Here is a 19,903-nt window from a genome sequence, read left to right as displayed (position 1 = left end):
AACCAATATATTGTGTTCTTGTTCTTGTGTTCTAGTAGCAGTTTGATGAAGTACACACACATGCAATAATAATAAGAAGAAGAAGATTAAGCTAACAAGAAAAGAAAAAAGACTCCACAATTTGTTATCAAGTAACGAAGAATCACACTACACCATATTTGCCCTAGATTCTTCAACACAAAGGGTACTCACAAATTGAAGGAATTGACTTCGAAGAAACCTCTACTCCTGTAGCACGATTGGAAGATATAAGGATGTTCCTGGCATTTGCTTGTTCAAAAAGTTTTAAAATTGATCAAATGGATGTAAAATCAACATTTTTAAATGGTGACCTAAAGGAAGAAGCTGACATGGAACAACTAGAAGGGTTCAATCTAGCAGAAGGAAAAGACTTTGTTTGCAAATTGAAGAAAGCCTTGTATGGATTAAAACAAGCTCCAAGAGCTTGGTATGTGAGACTAGATCATTATCTACAACAACAAGGCTTCAAAAAGGGAGTAGCTGGAAGCAATCTTTACATGAAGATAGACAAAGACAAATGATGAAATGATGAAATGAGTCATGGATTTGCTCAAATTATGTCAAAAGAATTTGAAATGTCGATGATTGGTAAGTATCCAACTTCCTTAGACTTCAAGCAACTCAAACCAAAGTAGGCATGTTCATATCACAAGCAAAATATCTTAGAGATATGCTCAAGCGATTTGGGATGGAAGAACTTGCTATTGTGAGCACACCTATGACTATAGATTGCAAACTAAGCAAAGATGATGATTCCCCTTCGGTAGATGCTACTCTTTACAGATCAATGATTGGAGCCCTCCTATATCTGACAACTTCACGACCAGATATTATGCATGCTATAGGAATGGTGGTAAGTTTCCAATCAGCCCCCAAATAATCCCATTTGATGGCTGTAAAATAATCCTCAAATATCTGAAAGGCACTCTTGATTTTGGACTATGGTATCTAAAGAGCACAACACTTACCTTGATGACATACACTGATGCAGATTGGGCAGGAACCGTGGACGATAAAAAAAGTACTAGTGGGAATGTATTCTTTATTGGAAATTGTCTTGTATCTTGGCTTAGCAAAAAGCAATCATCTATATCTCTTTCCACAACTGAAGCCAAATACATAGGTATTGTAGATTGTTGTACACAAATCCTATGGATGAAGGAAGCTTCGAAATATGTCAACATAGAAACTAATCAACCTATTACCATCTATTGTGACAACACCAGTGCCATCAGTCTTTCAAAGAATCCTGTAATGCATTCAAAGAAAAAACATATCCCAATCAAGTATCACTTTCTCCGAGAACAAGTTACAAAACAATATGTCAAATTGGAATCTGTGAACACCAAGGAGAAAATTGCAGATCTCTTCGCAAAACCCCTACCATGAGAAGCATTTGAATATCTTCGCCAAAAGATGGGGGTCATCTCTCTTGCATCTCATGAGACCATCTTACTCAAAAGAGAAGCATCATGATAGGGGGAGCAATACGGTGACAAGAGAAGAAGCACAATGACAGGAGGAGCATCATATGAAGAGGCTGCCGCTGATGTCAAAGGGGGAGAGAATGCTGAAAGAAGAATAGTATTACCATAAATGACAAAGGGGGAGATTGTTGGATAAGGTTGTCATTGATGTCAATATGATGTCATATCTAGCATTATTGATGATGGCAAGCCCTCGATATTTTGATGGCTACATGTTGCCCTAACTCTAGTTGCCATGTTGCCCTTATTTGTGCCCTTGTCCGTGTTCCTTATTTAATGAAGAAATCCTAACCATAATGCTGATACCCTAGCTTTTCTATTAATAAAGTCATCCTAATGCCTTATCCACTTTTTTAGCCCTAATCCTATTATCCCAAGGCTAAAGCCTAATAAACCCAAAATCCCCAATTCTAATACTTTAAACCTAATGCCTAAATGTACGAGGAAACCTTGATCCAAATAAACCCTAATCTATAAAACCATACCAAAGCCCTAAGGTCTGCCATATAATTCTAGGATTGGGATATAGAAGAAAAATATTTTTCATGACATTTGAGACATCATCTTGAAATGGTTCTTTCACCAACTAGAAGAAGACTTCAAGACTTTTTTAATATGCATCTACTCACTCTCCAAACCTTTATCATTAAAGAAAACTTGATTTTTTAATTAAAAATTTGCAATTTCTATAAGCTGACTCAACTCAACTTCCCTCATACAGGTCGACTTGTCATAAGGACGTGACTTTTCAAAATCTTCAAAATAACTATAAATATAAGGTGATAATTTGGTCAAGGCATCCATCCACTCGGTTCAGATTAGTAGGAGAAGATGAAGTACATAGAATAAATGAGTTCACACCTCTTGAAGTAGCAAGTAAGAAAAATCATTTATCTGTTGCTTGCGGCCCTGAGAAAACTTCTTGTTGCGGACTAGTGATAACTTTTGCAGATTCTTTTGGTGAACCTTCTCAAACTTGTGGAATAATCTGAGCAATCATCTCTCTCGGATCTGTGGAAGATACTTGTAGAAGATACCTTGTTGTGGATTTGTGAAGAATATTTTTCGGATTTGTGGTGGATTCTGTGCGGAACTATGGTGACTTAGTGCAGTTGTGGTAGCTTTTATGTGGACCTTTGATGACTTGTTGCAAATTTTTTTGACATTCCTTTGAAGATTACAAATCACATTTGTGTCACCTGTGGCAGAGCTTTTTGAGGACCTGTGGTAACACTTAATTGCAAACATATACTCTGTTGCAGAAGCTTGGTAGTAGACCTGTGGAGGATATTTTTTGGCCAACGATAAGCAAAATTGTGAATAATTTTAACAATGGATACTTAGTTTGGAGATGTGAAAAGTTTTTGGGACCTGAGAAGATATAGAAGAGTGCAGACCTACAATGAAAGCAATATTGTGAAAGTCTTTTGAAGTCTTGAAATAAAATTTGTACAAGTTGGAGCTCATTTGTTGTTGAAGGATTGGAGTCCTCAAGGTTAGAGCCTTGAAACATTTTCTTGTACAAGTTGGAGCTTGTTGTTGTTGAAAAGAGGATTGGTGTCCTCAACATTTGTTAACAAAATTATTTTATTTTTGTTTAATTTTCTGGTTTATTTTTTTGAAAAATCCTAATTGGCATAAATAACAAATGTAAGAAATACTAATTCACCCCCTGTCTCAGTATTTCAACAGAAATTCATCCCAAAGTTGTCCAAAATCTCAACACTTCCTCTTAGCTAGGGAGGACTTTTCGGTTGCACCATGTGTCTTATCTCGGATGTACATGTCTCAACGTGAGGGATGCTCATCCCATCCTATCTCGTCTCATAGAAGAAGAATAATCCACAACCGATGATAGGGGAGATCGATTTACCACAACCAAGTCCATGGCAATCATCAATGACCTTGGTAAAGATCATCCAAACCAATAGTGCACGAAGTGGGGACAAAATGAGGATGTTTTTTGGAAGTGGGGACGCGGAAGCATCATCTTCTAAAAATCTAGGAAGTGAAGCGTCTTGGAAGCGTTTACTATATATATATTTGTATTTTTTTGCATTTATATTCAAAACAAACATCCCAAATACCAAATTAGTTGTAGAAGACATGAAAACATGCATATTTTTACATAAATCAAGATAGATATGGCATCCATGGTTCCATTGTACATCAATGATTAATTATTTGAGCATCAACCATCTATATTCTAGCAATTACAAACATACATCAAATTTTTAAGCATATTATAAAACATAAAACATAAAGCATATTATCTAGCAAGTGTGCAATTGTCAACAATAGTCATGTCCAAAATTCAAATAATAATGTTTACAAAATAGGTCACTTGGCCACCACCAAGACAAAAAAGTTCAAATTCACAACAAGCCTACAAGTCTAATGATTAATCTATGACAAAAGTAGTAAATTGTGAATATATCTACTAATCTCTCCTCCTTCCACCATGAATAGTATGTGGCGGTGGGCCTCCACGTGGTGGCAATGAAGAAGATGGTACCTGTGGAAGTTGTGGCACTGAAACTGATGAAGGCGAAGCCCCTATTGTTGGTGTTGAACCATGGAACCTAAGAACCAAGGGATCAGATGGGGGTGGCATCTCAACTCGATCATCATCATCCTGGAATGGGTCAAAAAAATCATACAAAAAAAACCACTAGTTAACAAAAAAAATTAAAAACAAGAATTAAAGAAATGCTTTATAAGCAAAATTGACTTATTTGAATCCAATGGACATAACACTTACTGACTGAATTTTGAAACTCAAACCACAATGGACATACCTGGATAAGAGCATCTTCTAATTGCTCTAATCACAACACTCCATCCTCCAAATTGGGCTCCTCTGGATTCCTGTCCCAAACCTCAAGGTCTTTATTAGTTTTTGCATCATCACAGTAATGGGACAACAATCACAAGTTGTAATGAACACACCCCAAGCTCTTTGCCCGGTCTAGACTCAACCTATTCTTTTTAACACTGTGGATGAAAGAATAAGAGCTCCAACACCTCTCTGTCGAACAAGTGTTTACCACTTGTGATAGCACTTGCAATGCCAAAGTTTGTAGAAGTGGAGTAGCACCTTCATGCATGTTTCACCACTCAAGAGAAGAAAAACTCTTGATCTCTAATTGCATACATTCTCCCAAATGGGCAAGTGCTAAGTGTATAGTTGCTCAGCTGTTTCTGTACCATGGGAACCTCCTCCTCATCAGGGTCTAATTTATCCAATGCAATCATATATTTTTCTAAAACCTCTGGATCTAGGTGTGGTTTTCTCCTGTTCTCTCCAAGTGTTTGTGTTGAAAGCCATGATGGATGATAGTATTTAGGTGTCAAAACATATGCTAATGCATACAATGAAACATTTAGCATTTCCCATCAGTTTTCCACCTCTGCTCGAATATAATTGTAGAAGGTGATATCTCTAGGCTCAACAAGGTCTTTAATCTGCCCCAACATGCTATCCATTTGCTCATACACCTCCCTAATTATTGGCCGATTTGAATCTGCAAATTTGATCATGTAATAAATTGGTTTGGTGATTTGCAAAACATATTTAACTTGCGAGCAAAAGGACGTGTCAAGAATAGTGTCCTTGGCTACATTAGCACCATCTCTATCAGTTTTAATTTTCTCCCATGATTTAGAGGTCACCATATTAGTTAAAGCTTGTCTCACAATCACTAGCCGCCTAAGGGTGAGGCAATAACTTGCAAATCTTGTTTTTGCAAGTTTAAGCAACTGCAACTTGGAGTAAGTGCCATAGAAGTAGTTTACTCTTGTATGCCTTGTGATAAATTTAATGAGTTTCTTCCCTCTTGTGTAAAGCTGATTAACCCACCCACATTCTTTATGCTTCACAATATCATGCATCAAAAGGTTCAATGTGTGCACCAAGCACCCAAACCAAAAGATGTGTGGATGAGTATGCTCAATAACTTTTTCAGCTGCCTTACAATTTGCTGCATTACTTGTGATCACTTGAACCGCATTATTCAAACCAACATCTCTGATTGATTGCAACAGGAGATCTGCAATGTTTTGGGAAGTTGCATTAATGGAGGAGGAGTCATGACATGTAATAAATACTGCACCACTAGCAGAAACACCAAGAACATTTATCAAATGTTGGTTTCTAATATTTGTCCACCCATCTGATACAATGGATACCCCACAATCCACCCACTCATTTGTAAAACGTGTCAAAGCTCTTTGAACCTTTGCTTTTTCTCTTTCTAATAACACTGTTCTAGCTTTCTCATAGTTGGGGGCCTTGTATCCTTTTGGGGCTTCATTGATGGCCTTTACCATTTCATGCCAATAAGGAGAGCGAAGCACATTGAATGGTACACCGCAAGCACAAAGAAATCAGACTATCTTTCCATCCACATCATCCCTCCCAACAACATTAAGGAAATCCCCTATTGTTCTTTTACCTCTAGAGCTTGCAGAAGTACCATGAGGAGATGAGCTACCAAATCTAGAGGTTGCACTTGATTCAGACTGAGTTTTTTGTTTCTTGTTTTTTTGTTGTGCAACGTCCTCTATTTGGATGTATTTTTTTCTTTGTTCAGCTGAAATGCTTGAGCAAATTTGTATCTCCACAACACCCTTTTTATCATCATTGTCCATCACCCCACAAAGATGCCTCCTCACACGGGTATATGAACCACTAAATGGTTTACCTCCATGACAACCATGAGAGCACAAAAATTTGTCGCTTCCACCACCTTTTCCCCCTTCAAGTTTGGTCACATAGTTCCACAAGGGTGTCAATGCAGCTTTCCCCTCTAGTGTTTCAGTGTTCCCTTCAGGTTCATCCCCTTCCTCCTCATCATACATTGGGTCACTCATATGGGGACCACTATCCTCTTGTTCTTCTTCCCTTCTATTTCTACTCCCCCTTGCCATCATGAAAACCAAAAGTGGAATGATACATAGAAGCCAAAAGAACACCATCTTGGAATATGAATATAGGTGGTGGACAACCTACAATTAAATGAGCAAGAAGAAAGAATGGGAAAGAGTAGGAGAGAGAAGAGAAAAATACAAAAAACAATGACGAAAAAATGAGGGAGTTTGGGGTTTTCACTTACCTCTTTAGTTCTTGTAAATGGAAGCCCTTCTTTACTCCTCCAAGCTCCTCTTTCTTCACTCCTTCAAGCTCTCTTCAAGTCTCTCCTCTCTTCTCCAAGCTCTCAAAAAATACAAGTGAGCTAATGAGAGGTGAAAGAGCCTTTTAATCCCTTCATTCCATTCCCTAACTCAACTTGGATCTGTTAACCCTACCTCCTACACCTCCTACGAGTCAATGAGAAAATCCTTCAACCCCACAAGGTGTGGTTGGTGGCAGGAACTCAAAGAAGGTGCTACCAAACTAATCGCGACTCTTTTCGTTTGAGCTATCTCCTAGGTTAGCTAAGGGGGGTGGTCCCTAATGAAAAATTAAGTTAAAGATGTGAGTTTCTAGGAGAATCATTAGAGTTAAATAGATTGTTTCTTTAATGATTTATAAGCAAAAACTGATATGAGCAATAACCCATCATAAAATAAGCATGAAATACATAAAACCAGTGCTTTCAAAGTATTGCTCTTTAAGAAATAAAATTGTATTTGCTTAAAAATAAAGTGAAATGCTTTCAAATGGAAAGCCAAAGTAATCCTAAAAAGTGAAACAATAAATTGTTAGCACAAGATATTGTAAATGCTTTTAAGATGAATAAGTTTGCAAATCAAAGCATGGAAACTATCTTGCTCAAAATGATACAATTAGAAATCTACTTGTGAGAATGAGATGATAAAAAGAACTCAAATGTTAGACCAAGATGACAACATGCAATTAAGTTTGCAACCCCAAAATAATAGTACTTGAAAGTGAAATCAACCATTCATGACAATATGCATTTAAACCAAAAGATAAGCCAATTTGCAAGTACAAGAAAATTAAACTTGTTGCAAAATTAAAAGAGATTACAATGTTTGCATTCAATGTGCCTCTTGAAATAAGATTTGCATGTGAGATTTTAAACAATCAAGACAACAAGAAATTTAAGAACTTTGCAACAAAGCAAATGTGATGGAATGTTGTTTTTGGTTTATTTTATTAGTTAGTGCTAAGACAAAGTTACAATTGAACTCTAGTCCTTAGACCTCACCCTCGCCCAAATATTTGGATCTCACAATGAGGAGTCAGTAGAGGTAGAGGGTCCCTAAAAACTTTATTCAACCAACTTAAGTTGGAGGTAAGTTTTAGTGATTCTTGGAGCATGTAAATAAATTAACCAAACAATGAGAATTAACTTCTACTTGAAATGTACTTGCTTGACATGAAATAGATGTTATTTTATGAAAAAAATTTGTTCAAATATTTGATGCATGTAAAATGTGTTTAATGGTGAAGCATAAGTAAACTTGGAACTATGTTCAAGCCAAATAAGATAAAGTTGTTGGACACCTAATCCTAAATGGGTTAGTGTGGAAGCTGAATAGACTAAGTAGTCCAAGAGACCTTGGGATGTGAAACCCAATGGTCACAACAATGTACTATAAATGTATATCAATTGTTAATAAAAATTGTACTGCATGTTTTATCTTTCATATTTTCTCTTACTGCGCATGTGTGTTTAACATGGTATCAGAGCAGGCGATCTCCTGCCCTGCTCAAATATGAGCCACTTGTTTTCTGTGGCCTTTCTTACCTGCAAGTCATGTACATTCATATAATTGTCAGTGCTGTTATTATGGATGTAACGTACATTCCAGCAATCTGAAAATAGAGGCCTGGGTATTTTAAGAGTCTGTCAACTCTGCAAAACTTGCCTGCCATTCTCAGTCTAACGCTCAGCCTATCGCTCTCCCCATCGGTTCCGCTGGTCGCTCTGCGCTAACCATACAAATGATGGCCCATACAATTACTGTCTCGGCTCTGGGTTAACCACCGTTGCTCCTGCGCTCTTTGTTTCTCCTGCCCTGTCAGAACCTTGCTATTCTAAGCCCGTAATTGTCTGAGTCACTGTATTATTCTCTGCGTGATAATCTGGGTAACGCTTGGTATACCCATCGAATACCCCTCTCTTGACAGTCCGGCGGCCTGCTTGTGCATTGAGGGTGGTATATTGAATCTACGTTGAACAATTTAGAAGTGTGCTTTGAATGTATGATGCGTTGGTTGTATGTTCAACTCCATGCTGTGAATAAAGATCTGCTATTGTGCATTGAATAAAAACTTGTTGTTTTCCGTTGAACAAGTTGCGGTGATTTTAACTCCTGAATGCATTACTCATTATAGTCTCTGTCAACGTTCCATTCCCAGCATCCCATTTCTGCCCACTAAATCCACTACCTCTCCTCTGTTTCACAATATCACAACCTCTGCACTTCCACCACTCGTCCTTCCCAATATCGTAACTAAACAATATCATGTGCCTCTGCAGAACACTACGACCATAACTAAATTTAGCCTCTGCCACCAAACACACAATCCAAATCACATCTTCCTCGCTGCAGGCAACCGTTCTGTACCCTGTAATCATCTTCAGGCAAAGCGGATCCCATCCCAAAGCCGGGTGCGATACCATATTATTCCTTCTGTATATCTCGAAATTTTTAATATGAATATCAATGCTTTCGGGTGACAACAAGCGGATATCATTGGCGGGAACAATGGTAATTTCACCTTTAGATGGGCCATCATTCCATAAAACCCTGGCATTAACAGTATTTGTATCAGCGCTTTCCATGCTGGTCAAGTGCGCTTCTCGGGCGACCTCTTTGATTGTTGCATCAAAATAGTGAATATCGTCGTTGTCGTTTGAGCGTTATGCAACACATATGGTTGGTTCGCCTTGCAACCGCCAGTCCTGCGAATTGAGTGGACTCGAATCAAAATCTCGCTATAATCTCGAAAGCTCGCCGAATCTGCTCACATACCCAAGTGCCATTTCAATGTCTGGCTCAGTATTGCGATAAGCGTTTGTCAAAATTTGTTGTTGAAAGTGCTATCAATTTCCTGGGTCGAATCTCTGCATTAAAGGGACAGATCCTCCCTAAGTCAATGTTTTGAACAGTGGGTCAGGGATTACAAAGAATATAAAACTTTGCCATATTTTAGGAGATTATTCCCACCAAGGAGAAGTTGCCTATTAGAAGTTGCATTTACAAGAACATTTGGGCTTCTTTCCCTGTCGACTTTTTCGATGGAGCATCATCTTCAGACATATGTGGTAGTGGGATGGTGGTTGTTACAAGGCCTAAGATTCTGGAGCTCTCTTACAGGATGGACAGAATTAGGCTGCTAATCAAGCCTTTTCAGAGAAAGCCTTTCAGCCATATTTAGTGAGAGCAAAACCAGGCTACAAGTCATTTGTGAAAAGAAGGGTGCAAATTCAGTTCCAGGTTTGATCGAGTATACAATTTTTTGAAGAGGGAGTTTTCTAGCGCAGGGAAAAATCTGATAAATACAGATTGCGCACTGTCGAGGCTGTAGCAGCAGATACATTACATTCCCTGTCGAATTATAGTGCCCAAAGGAGACCTGATCATTTCTATTACAGAGATCGATCACTAAAATAGGAAGTCGCACTTCTCTTCCAATAACGTGGGTTTCCAGTGTCTCTGCTCCACGTATTTTCCAGAATTTGTCCAAGGAGAAATACGCATCAGAGAGGCCGAAGTTGGAGATTCGTGGTGTCAGCTTGAGAACAAAATCCATCTTGAGACAAATCACGGGTTTAGGGTTCCATCAATAAAGGCCGAGTGCATACTTTGGTGGCTGATAAATTACTGTTGGAAGGTCGAATGCATCGAACAATGAGTTGTATTTTCCACAAGTCCATATTATCTTTGCTGTAGCAGACTCTTTTAGAGATGCCAAGTTGAATTGGTTAAATGATTTTGGTGATTGAAGTCGAGGAGTTCTTGCCTGTTCATTTTCAGAAACTTTGTTTCAGTCCTGTGGCTTTAATTTGAGAAGACAGTTGGTTCCAGGCCTGAAGCAATCTTTCTAGAGTTGGTTCGTGACCTGCATAGGCCAACTTTGTATTTTCTACAGCGACTCATCGTTGCTCGCTGAAAATATTTGTTGTTTATAAGGGGAGAGAAGTAACAACTTACAGAGTCCACAATGAAGTTTGAATCTGCCATGGCGCATTGAATTTTTATGTGGTGCATTGGATATCAAAGTTTTTTTGATTTTTGGTAGCATTTCTCATCTTATACTGAAGGCAAAGCGACCAAGAGCTTTTAATATCATTACCACAAGACGGGTTTGTTTTCTGGTATGTGCGTTGAGTAGTGAGTCAAGTGTCTTTAGTCAGTAGTAATATCAGCAGGTGGAGAATTTATACTATGAAAGCCTTGAAATTGCAATGTTGACTTGGTTTATATATATGCATTGTTCCACATAAGATTATGAGATTATGTACAATTCTTTCTCTGGGAATCAGTAATCCCACAATTGTAGCTGTTCCACATGTTATCATGAATGGTTACAGTCGCTATTGAACTTGACTATTCTTTTCCACTGGCCGAGAAAGTGAAGGAGTATTTGAAGGATTCAAGCAAGTTTGCAGTTGCTGCTGCCCCAATTGTGGCATTGTATTTAAAACCCATTATAGTTTCTGTCTACATATATATGCATTGATTCCCTGATTCATTTGCTGCACATTTATACAAGATATTGCTGTGTACTGTGAGTGGATATTACTTTTCTGCATTAAGTAATAATTGTGATCAGTTTTTAAGGTGTAAATCTGACATTGAAGAACAATGGCCAGAATCAGTGAAGTATTAGAGTTCATGAAAACTCTTATACAATCTACTGTTGATGACACGTTACAAATCAGCATAGGATCTCTCTCAGAAATTCAGACATGTCTACAAAATGCACAGGAAAAGATTGATTTTTTGCAGCTTGAATCTCAGCTACAGCAAGAAGAATTAAAACAGAAGAGTCATTCTGAACATGTTTCTATTCAGAACATTGAGACTGCAACCCATCAACAACAAGTCAATAATGTTACAGTTCATTCAAATAAAGCAGCAGTTGTACATGCAGATGCAGAAACTCAGTCTGCACTTCCCAAGCCCATCATCAGACCTTGGGAACAGCTTGTCCACAACAAGCACAAAACTGGTCTTGGATATGACAAGGACTTGTCCTTTCATATTCCAGACTACTCAAAGCCCATTCAATTTCAGAGTGCTGGATTCATTCATGACAGTTCACCTGCTCCTCATGATAGTTCAGCCTCAGCTGTTCCAGACTCTGCCCCTCTTCCACAGCAACAACAACAACACCAACAACAGATCGTGAAATGCCAACACTGTGACCGAGTTGGCCATTTGAAAGATCACTGTTTTGATATTCATCCATGTAAGCACTGTCATAAAACCAGCCATTCTTCACACAAATGCTTCAGAAATAAACGTCCTGCAAGAACAAAGATTCATCTTGGATGGATCGCTTCTTGGCAATGGGCATCAACAGCCAAGAAGATATTCCAAACACATGTCAGAACTTGTTCCAGAGTATTGCATAGTCTTGCAGTTGAGTTTCCTCCATCATCTCATCTTGTATCTGACAGGGGGGGAAATGATGGTCATCTACAAGCCTCAAAGTCACATCAAGCGAGCCTGAGCCACAACCTGCCACACCAGTTTCAGAGTTGTAGCTAGAAGCAAAGATGCCCCTGAACATGCTTTCAGTTGGCAATATGGGACACTTCTTCTAGCAGAAGACTTCAGCTTCTTGCCAGTTTCAGAAGAATTCCAGGAACAAAATTGAGAACACTTCCTCTAGCAGAAGACTCCAGCTTCTTACCAGTTTTGGAAGAGTTCCAGGAATTGCATTAAGCATTCCAGAGTTGTTGGTCATCCTTAAACCATCACAGGTTGAGACTTCCCTTTTCAGGTTGAAGTTCTCCCTTTTATGCAGGGTGAGACCTCCCTTTCATGGTTGAAGGTTTCCCTCTTTAAAACAATAGGATCAATTCCTCTAGCAGAAGACTTCAGCTTCTTGCCAGTTTTGGAAGAGTTCCGGGAACTGCACTAAGCATTCCAGTGTTGGTGGTCATCCTTAAACCACTGCCCTTTATACCAACATTTCATAGAGCACATTCAGCATAGTGCTGCCATGCATTTTTTGCACATTTTCTATTACAACTCTCTTCTTGGACTCATACATAACCCTTCGGATTAAGGGGGGGAATGTTGGACACCTAATCCTAAATGGGTTAGTGTGGAAGCTGAATAGACTAAGTAGTCCAAGAGACCTTGGGATGTGAAACCCAACGGTCACAACAATGTACTATAAATTTATATCAGTTAATAAAAATTGTACTGCATGTTTTATCTTTCATATTTTCTCTTGCTGCCCATGTGTGTTTAACAAAAGTAAAAGTGATAGAGTTCAGGCTTCTGTGATCCATATCAATTTAGAGAGAGATTCTTCGGCGAAAATCATATGGAAAATCATTTGTCGACGCGTTTCGAATTAACAAGTGTGGTTCATCATCAAGACAAGTTGAAGAAACAGATCCAGCTAAGCAAGTTAAATAGGCATAGCAGAGACTCCTGACCAACGGCTAGTTTGACTCAAGGATCGGGGTCAAAAATATTTTATTAGCTTAGCTAGTAAGAATTAGGACCAAAATATAAATTTAGTTTACAAATTTTAATAAAAATTAGAAATTAGTTAAATAATGGACCCTAAAAGCAATATATATAAAATAATATTATTTAAAATAATAAAAGATCTAACACAGGTCAAAAGGGGGGAAGGTTAGTTAAAAATATTCAAAATAAAACAAGTAAATAGATAATTAAAAATTATAAAATACTAAGAAGCGACAAAACGAGGATAGGTTAGTTAGGAAAAAAATAAGAAAATCCTTGTTTTGTCGCTTCTTAGTATTTTATAATTTTTAATTATCTATTTACTTGTTTTATTTTGAATATTTTTAACTAACCTCCCCCCCTTTTGACCTGTGTTAGATCTTTTATTATTTTAAATAATATTATTTTATATATATTGCTTTTAGGGTCCATTATTTAACTAATTTCTAATTTTTATTAAAATTTGTAAACTAAATTTATATTTTGGTCCTAATTCTTACTAGCTAAGCTAATAAAATATTTTTGACCCCGATCCTTGAGTCAAACTAGCCGTTGGTCAGGAGTCTCTGCTCTGCCTATTTAACTTGCTTAGCTGGATCTGTTTCTTCAACTTGTCCTGATGATGAACCACACTTGTTGGTTCGAAACGCGTCGACAAATGATTTTCCATGTGATTTTCGCCGAAGAATCTCTCTCTAAAAAGTAAAAGTGATTACATGCAAAAAATCTGAACTTGTTATGGATTTAAAACATGTAGTAAATTAAATTAAAGTGCATGCAAAATGAGTGTGATGTATGTTGTGTTAATTTCTCAATTATATGATATGCATGCAAAATGAAATAACCCAACAAAGTCAAACTGCCAAGCCTCTCCAAAAGGTGGAGAGATATGGATACCAATGGGTAAACCCACACTCCCAAAATCAGAGATTTTATTAGTTGTTACAAGAAGAAAAAGACAACGAAGTCTTCTCTAAAATCCAATGAAAGTTTTAACAAATTGGCATCAAACCATAGACCTTTCCTTGCTGAAAATTTCTGCACTTGGAGGCCCACAAAGGCTCAACAAAATGAAGATTTTTTTTTTTTTGAAGAAGAGAAGATAAGCCTCTTCTATGGCCATGACCAAGAGAGAGCAAGAGCAAAATGAACTCGGCCGCCCTCAAGAAGAACAAGACCTTATCCAAGATGAATCCGACCTAAAGGTGGAAGTAATCACTAGATCTGAGCCTCAAGGTCCTACATGCAAACTTGTAAATAATTTTCCGATGATGAATCCCACAAGTAGTTGCAAGAGAACATGTTAGAAAAAATGTACACCAACAAATTTCAGCGCAAGATAACTACAAAGTATGTTAAAAAAATAATGTACAAGAGGCTAGGCCAAATAGTATGAACAAGCTCTCGTCTTTGACTAACCATGACTTAGCTCTTTGAAATAGCCAAATATTGATAAATGAAGTACAATACGTAAAAAATAACATTTTCCAAGTTTGATATTTTGATGCAAGAAATAAAAGCTTTAAGAAACTTGAAAGAATTCCTGCAAGACACAAATAAGATATAGATGAGACTTTGGATTTAACACATGTGGGTTCTCCTTGAATATTTTTCAAGAATGGGTTGATTCCTTCGAGAATTTCCCCTCACGCTTGAAAAGCTTGACCAAAGAATGATTCATCTACAAAACTTCACCACAAATCATTAAATTGACATGAAATTAAATAAGTGCAGGGGAAAGAATTCCTAGAGAAAAATCTATTATCCACTAAAAGATTTCTTTTCCTAAAGCAAATAATTAATTCTTATGCTAATATGAGATAGCTGCATATTAATATAACTTGAAACAAACATGAAAGAAACAATGACATGAGGAAATAAATAGAAGCATAACAACAAGTCAAGAATTTACCACACATGCAAGGAGAAGAACACCATCACGCTTTACCCCAAACACTGTTGTATTATATTGCAAGTAGTGAATACAATCCCGCAGAGTCTCCTCAAGCACAATAGCTCGTATTACATGATACATATGAGAGCACATAGCCTCATTATATAGAGAGTTGGGAGCAAATCCCAAGGAAGAATGCATGTGAGAACTGAACTTGGAGCAAATCCCAAGGAAAGATAAGTCAAGTTCGATGTGGAGAAGATAGAGACACCAAAGCAAAATCGAATTCCATATGTGCACCTCAAGGGAAATCGAATTCCATATATGGCATAGTAAACTCATCCACAAGTGAATCCAAGTACCATGATAACTCCAGTCAACAAATGCAAACTCGAACTAAGTGATTCCACATATGTAGATGATCCCAAGATAGCTCTGCGTAGATCCCTAGGAACTGCGTGATTTCCTCAAGTGAAACTCGTAATCCTCCATGTGAAGTGCTAAGTGTAGAAGCAACTCGAGCTAATAGTGAGAGAAGGCCCCACGAAATCCTCAGTCTAAATATTCCATAGAATATTCCTTCAGTGCATGAGTTCCTCTAATAAATTTGATTTTCCACACGTGCAACTGCTGCTTTATCTCTGGGAAATTTGATTTTATGAAATAATGGTATATCTATGATGTAGTGTGCTCAATCATCTTTCACATGTCCGTTAACTCAAGTCTTTGACTTAGGATAATTTCCAAATCATTTCGTCACATGGAATAATTTATTTCTCTCTATTTTATTTAATTTTAGCCTAATTAAAAGCCACAATTTCCATTAAACTTAGGAAATGCGGGTTTTGAGGGTCCAAAACACATTATTAATCCCTCAAAGTGTGTCATAGGAAAAATTTGTGGGTGAGAGGTGTAATTTTTATTACTCATACCCCATGCAACTTCTCTAGACTACACTTATTACAATTTAAATACAATTTTATTTGCAATTTTTGTCCTGCGAGAAATCTAAAAATTAAAAAAATGACTACCTAGACCTAACCAAATTCCACGATTTTTTTTGTGTGATCTAGTATGGTAATATACATCAACTCTAGACACTAAGATGTGTTAGGGGCTCAACCTTCATACTGTCATCTTGACTTTGGGGTAAAAAGTGAGTGAAAAAACCTAGAAAATTATCCGCCTCTGAAAAGAAGGGATAATTAACTAGATTAAAAAAACACTCCAAGGTGTACTCGTTTGCTGATTGATTCCCAACATCCTAGGCCTGTTATAGACTCAAAAATCAGCATTACTAGTATCACTTATTACAATTTCCCCGCAGGGTGTGGAATCTGGGTACAAGAAAGATGATGAAAAGATAGAAGTAGAGTTAAAAAACTTTGTTGAAGTCTGATATTTGATGGTACAAGTGTCCTTTGGATCATCCTTGGGCATGGAGTCTTTCATATAATCATTAGGTGTCATCCCAGTGGTCAACAAGACCCACCCCAACCACTGGATAAAAAAATAAATATAAAAAAAAACATTTTTGTGGGGCCGCACAGCGGAACCGACCGGTTTCCCATGGAAGCTGTTGCGATCTGTACGGATCCGGCCTCGAAACGTAGCGTTTTGGCCAGGTTATCCGCCACCCGGAATGCGTCCTAGACATTCCGAAACGTGGATCAGTTCGGACGGTTCCCACATAGCAGGAAGCATCCTTTTCAACCCGATTTGTGTTTCAGAATTTTTGGGACGCGTTTCGAGCAACAGATCACCCACAGATTCGTACGGGTTGCGTTTCGGGGTTTTGATCCGCGGGGGGGGGGGGGGGGTTTCGTGTAACACCGATCCAAACCTTATGGGTCTCTAGGTGAAGCTCCGTGACCTTATCTCAGCTGAATAATGATGATTTGATCCATAGAAGAAGCAGAATGATCAACATGACAATAGGGGAGATGAATCTACCACAACCAATTCCATGGCAGTCATAAATGACCTTGGTAGAGATCATCCAAACCCTATGTTTACTGACTGACCCTCTCTCAACTTGATTTTCATTGATCAAGTGGTAGAACACTTACATCCAATACTTAGGGGAGATCAATTTACCACAACCAAGTCCATGGCTAGTGCGTCTACTCTTGGTAAAGATCACACACACCTAAGTCTCCTCTCCCTTGTGGCCGAGATGGGAGGCAATCCCAACCATAGTTTTCAAAACCGGCCTTGCTAACCGATTACCGGTCTAACCGGCCGGTTAGCAGGCCCACCGGTCGAAACCAGCCAAAACACCCAGTCAGAGGGGGCACTTCTCCATTTTTTTCCGAGAACCGGTCCTAACCGGCTGGTTTGATACAAACCGGTTGATTCCGTCTTAAACCGGCCGGTTAGGAGGCACGCCCACCATGAGCCCAAAAAGCGACTTTTTGATTATGTTTTAGGGGTTTTGGAGGGAAACTAAGGGTGCTTTCCCTCCAAAAGCACCCTCCCTTTAAGAGGCCCCTCTCCCTCTCATTTGTCTCACACATCTCATTTGGAGTGTTTGTGAGTTTGATTGGGAGCTTGGAGAATGTTGAGTTTTTGCTAGAGTAGTGGAACAACAAAGTTTAAGCTAAGTAGTAGTCATCATGCCTTCAAAAGCCAGAGATACTGCATGGGCTCATTGTGATATGATTGATGGCAAAATGATCTGCAAATACTGCCAAAAATCCATTCAAGGAGGGGGTATTAACAGGTTCAAGCAACACTTGGCTAGGATAGGAGGCCATGTAAAGCCATGTGGAGCACCAAATGAAATAATAGGGCATATTAGGGCAGAATACCTTCAGAAGTTTGAGACTCAAGTCACTGAACCAATAGAGAAGTTTGTGACTGCAAAGTTTGGGAGTCGAGAGTCCGAGACTCAACCAACTGAGTTTGATCATGATGACTCATGAGAAGTTTCAAGTGATAATGTTGATCACTATTATAGTATTATCATATATGTAGACTTGAGTCTTGTAGTAGGCCATTGGCCCCATAGTTTATAGGCTTTGTTTTTGCACTCTAGAGGCCATTTAGAGCCTCATTGCTTATGTATTTTGTCGATGATATGTATTGCACTCTGTGGCATTTTGATATATTCACCTTTACATGGTATATAAATGAGCAATCTTTTCATATTTTGTCTCTATTGGCTTGGAATCATGGTTTTAAATCTTAAAAATAGTTTTTTTCATTAAAAAGTAATTATTTAATGTATTTTTCTAAAACTTGTTCGTTTAGACCAAACCAGTCTTGGTTAGACCGGTTCCAGTCGGTAAACCGGTTCATTAGGTGGACCGGTCTGGTCACTGGTTCCAGTTTTAAAAACACTGATCCCAACAAGCTTAACCGAGTCCACAAGCCCTTTATAAGGGTGACTTGTGGGTAGGATGCATATTGGTGTATGTACTCAGCCAAGTCCACGGCTTTAAGGAGTACCCTCACCGAAGAGTCTAGCTACACAACCCCCTTCACCAAGTCCACGGCTAGTCATAAAGATGGGTGAAAGGCATATTCTCAGTGTTCTTGATCAACAGTGTGAGCCTCATTACACATCCCCCTTCACCAAGTCCATGGATTGTCGTAAAGACGGGGATAACATATGCTTAGTGTTCCCTCTTGGGGAAGGATACATTCTCTTGCACACCAAGATGCTCTCTGAAGAATATGAACTTCAATGGCTTGGTCCTACAAGTCTTGGCTGCCTCAGAGAAAGATGCCACAGTAGTCTGAGTTGAATATACCCAATGGTGGGGGATAGGTGCCATTTTATAGTTGTTTCTCTATGCGAAGGGTCATGTCCTTTGGGCAGGCTGACTTGAACTATTACAAGGCTGACTTGCAAATTTGGAGGGAAACATAAATTCAAATATTGAAGCTGACATAGTTGCTTGCCCAATAAAGTATATCACATCAAACAATAATGACAGGAGTGCCGAACAATAATTTCCTTTTAATAAATTCAAATTCTCTTTTGGGGCAAAGTGGTTTCTCCTTGGGGTAATTAGATTATCCTTGGGGAATTCATCCCAAAGCTGCGCCAAATTTCAACAGGTCATTCGGGTCTGCTTCTGGATTACATATTTATTTGCATATATGCTTTCTCCAACGAGGTCAGTTCAGTCCAATCTTCTTGTCACTCTTGGCAAGAAAATGTATGCATGCAACTGTTTGCCAAGCTACCTCCTGATTAAGGATTCCAAATATTTAAATGCTTTAGCTTATTCCAAGTTTATTGCTACATTAGTTGTTCTTTGGAAGAGGACATGGGATATACCCTTCCATTTTCGGTTTTATTTCTTTCAGCTATCTTGTAAAATTTCCCCTTTTATAGAAAGGTGTATTTTTTAGAATTTTTTTTTGTCAAATTCTTGGGGATTTCTCAGCGATTTCTTAATATCATTACATAACGTTTTTAAGTTTTAATAAGCTTCAGATTGTCAATGGCATATATCACGGGATTTAAAGAAATTAAAATTCATTATATATGTAACTCATGATTTTGCATTTTTCTAGTGTTTTGCAGTGAGTCAAAACTTGATTTATTCTGATTTAAACTGGTACAAGCTTATGACCTTGTTATGTGGAGCAGATCAGGATAAACTATCTTTTTTTCATTTCCCATGATATTACAATGGTTTTATTTCCCATGATATTACAAAGATTTAATTCCTACATAGAGTAGCATCATTATTTGTTTTCTGTATAGCTTTCTTTATTTACGGGCCTATTTTTCAGAGTGTTGATAATTATATAGGAAGTAATACTTCAGTTCAGCATTCTATATATTAAGTTAGCATTTGCTACCAGTTGTAGATTTAATCTGGCTGGCCTAACATATGGTCTTTTATGAACTATT

The 19,903-nt window shown here is 38.1% G+C and overlaps 1 protein-coding gene across 1 annotated transcript in view; it reads left to right on the top strand.

The window, feature by feature from the left end:
- The window catches only part of LOC149210159 (uncharacterized), a 323,003-nt gene that overhangs the window by 110,606 nt on the left and 192,494 nt on the right, over window positions 1–19,903 (top strand). The window lies entirely within an intron of this gene.

The sequence above is a fragment of the Pinus tabuliformis genome, chromosome 1_2 (genome assembly GCF_031772625.1).
Source record: "Pinus tabuliformis cultivar Carrire ecotype Pingquan chromosome 1_2, CPIR1, whole genome shotgun sequence".
NCBI classification, from domain to species: Eukaryota; Viridiplantae; Streptophyta; class Pinopsida; order Pinales; family Pinaceae; genus Pinus; species Pinus tabuliformis.
The sequence above is the reverse complement of the archived record's forward strand: the minus strand, read 5'-3'. Positions and strand labels throughout refer to the sequence as shown.